Source organism: Eucyclogobius newberryi, unplaced genomic scaffold, assembly GCF_026437365.1.
Source record: "Eucyclogobius newberryi isolate DKJ021-1_F unplaced genomic scaffold, fEucNew1.0.hap1 SCAF_7, whole genome shotgun sequence".
Taxonomy (NCBI): domain Eukaryota; kingdom Metazoa; phylum Chordata; class Actinopteri; order Gobiiformes; family Gobiidae; genus Eucyclogobius; species Eucyclogobius newberryi.
In genome coordinates this window covers 24,260,668-24,264,175 of record NW_027316389.1, presented here as the reverse complement: position 1 = coordinate 24,264,175, position 3,508 = coordinate 24,260,668, and positions in this window count along the sequence as shown.

Sequence of the window (3,508 nt, the reverse complement as noted above, 5' to 3'; positions counted from 1 at the left end):
TCCATGCAAATAACATTCTTATACTATAATGTACAAATGCAGCATTACTTTTCTTAACCCCACATTTAATTATCAGTACCTAATTCATCTCAGTCCAATATTTATGGACAGTTGGGACAATCCAAAACACATGGTAATGATGAAGTATATCCCTATGAATAGTGTGCCTTTTGACATGTATCAAACAAAACCTTGAGATTGTCTGGTCTTTCACTGAGATGTATATTGTGTTCCCATTCATCCTTTGTTATAACAAAATCTTCATCTTTTCCCACTTGTTTTAATATCTGAGTGACCATTAAGATCAGTAACAAACATTTCTTGCAAATATATGTCACAAAAAGCAGAATAAAAGTGAGGCCAAAAGGAGGTGTATATGGCTATAAGTACCCCCTTTAAAAATGACCCTTCAATATGTAATTCACAGAGCAGCGGTGGCCCAATAAATCACTGTCAGTCAGGAAGATGTGGCGGCATTCCCTGAACAGCAGGAACACACACCTCTATTGGGCACGACCTTAAAACCTCTGCCCTGAGGGAACATGATTTATGTCTTCTTAAATGAGAAAAATTGAGTGCAGTTTTTAATTCCAAAGGCCAAATATATATATATAAATAATATATATATATATATATATATAAATAAATAATATATATATATATATAAATAAATAATATATATATATATATATATATATATATATATAAATAAATAATATATATATATAAATTATTTATTTATATATATATATATATATATATATATATATATATTATTTATTTATATATATTATATATATATATATATATATAATTTATTTATATATATATTATTTATTTATATATATTATTTATTTATATATATATATATATATATATATATATATAAATAAATAAATAAATATATATAAATAAATAAATGAATAAATAAATAATATATATATATATATATAGATATATATATATAAATAAATAAATATATAAATATATATATAAATATATAAATATATAAATATATATATATAAATATAGATATAGATAGATACGTACAAACTTACTGTTCTCTTGAGTACAAGCTGTATTGCATGATGCAGCAGATATAGCGTGGGTCCAGCACAAGTGGCTGATGGGAGATAAGAGTCCCTGCTAGAAAAGGCCACTGGCAGAGTGTGGTGGTGGTCACAGGCTGTGCACCTGCTTTTCGCAGAAAAACTGACCACACCACACCTCCTTATCACAGAACATGGTAATAATGGAGCCTTGGGCAGCTTCCAATCACCTTCACATACAATCAGGCAGCAGAGGTCACACAAAGGTCATAGGAGACATAAGCCAGGTCTGTCGGATCAATACTAGAATCTTGTCATCATAATGTTAGCATAATAGACAAAACTATCCACTGTTGTTGTTTTCTTGGACTGATATGAACGTAGCCACGAGCTGGAAGCCAAGTGATGGAAAAAAATATGTGGCATATTTTTATTCCTATGCTGCTCTTGTACTTTGCAAAACTGAAATGTCCCATTGTGGGATGAAAAATGGTTCTCTTATCTTAATAAGGACTTGGAAATGGTTTGCTCAGGATCAATTCAATGTAGTTTTATAAAACTTCTCTATAATAAAATGGTCGTAGTTATACTAGTCCTGAGGACAGGTCAAACCTTATCTGTGCTCTAAAACTATCCCATGGAGAACAATGCAATAAACATAGTCATTGTGGCAACAGACATGCCAATAGTCAAATGAGGAATGGCACTATAAAGAGTCCCTGGAACTTTTTCTCACCCATGTGCACTTAGATAACGCTTATAAAAGGGGTGTCCAAACTATGGTCTGGGGCCCAAACCCCCTTAGATCTTTTTTTTTTGCTGCCCCACAGGCTTCAGGCTAAATTGGCCCAAATAACCAAAAGTAGCTATTTTATTGGGAAAAAAATATTATAATTTGAACTACCTAGATAACAAATATTTTATTTCATGCAGATCAAAAAAAAATAACGTTCCAAGCTTCATTATTGGTGTGGCCCATTGAAACCACGTCAAAGACAAACTTTTGAATGATTCACTATGATTACATTAGACGTTATAAATGTGGTGAAAATGTTATGGATGTAAAAAACACATTTTAAAGTCAACCAACACAGCAACGTGATCCCAATGTATATTAGGATCATCTCATCTGTGTCCATCAAAAGGAACACGTTTGCATTGTGTCTCAAAAGTAGGGCCTTTCTAATCATCCATCAATATTAGTTGCAGATTCATATCCTCGGATCGCGTGGGTCAGAGCCTCAAACTGCCCGGTGGCTCGGGTCAGAGCAGTCAGTCGTGTGCACTTGACAGCTGAGAGGAAACAGCGCTGACTCCGCAGAGTAAACACGGCGCGCGGTCGGACGTTTCCTGTAATGCCGAGTGTCTCTGGGGACGTGACCGTGAAATCATGTCCAGGACGAGGAACAGCCCCGGACAGACATATCCGTGTTCACTAGCAGCAGTCCCCAGTTTCTACGTGTACGGTAGAACATTATCTGAGATGGCGCTCGCACTGTTCATTCAATTGGGCTGTCAGGTAGTATTCAAAAGTACCTGCTGGTTGGAGTCCAAATACGCAGCGCGCGGTGGAGGAGAGTGCGCGCCCGAGCGTCCTGTGGTGCGGGACAGACGCGGACAGCAGCGGACAGCAGCGGACAGCAGCGGACAGCAGCGCCTCCGGACTGAAAACTGTGCGTCGTTGTTGTTTCGTGGGCTTCACACACTGGACTGAATAAAAGCTGCGCATGCGCTGACGCAGGAACACGACGTGGGGGGAACCCAATGACGCGGCGGTACAGCGCAGCCAATCAGCGCGATGGAGAGAACAGAGCGCGCACTGCTCTCGCTGCTCGACGCTCCATAATGAACGTCTGCAAAGAGAATATCCCCCAGATGTTGTCTTCACTAGTAGGCCATAGGCTGTAACTCAGAATGTGGCTAGAAAATGAATTTCGCTCCACCACATCAAGACTACTTTTCAAAAGTGGTTTTCCAATCTCAAAGATGTACTTGAGCTGGGGGAAAAAGTTCTCCGCATGATTTCTGCCAGTATTTGAGAAAATAGGTGTCAAAGTTGCCAGTTTACCCAAATATGTGACAAATTGGGGTGTACACCCATCTTCATACCTTCTTATTTTTTTCATTCTTTGATTGATTACTTCAGAAATTCAGATTCTCAGAGACATAACTACTTTCTTGGAGGATGTAAAGTGGTGAGACTCTGGGTGCTTTAGTTTAAGAGCAAACGTAAGTTAAAAAAACAGTTTTAACAATTTTGCATGTTATCGTTACGCACTTGAAAACTCTTACTCCACATTTAGTATTCAACTGAATGCTTCAACAATTACAAATTCTCTAGTCTTGATTCATACTACACTATAAAAACATAATCTAAAAGTAGTATTTTAACCCTTTCAACACCAGTTGCCCATTTGAAGAAAGAAAACATAGGCTATTGGTAAAAGTTTTATTCTATA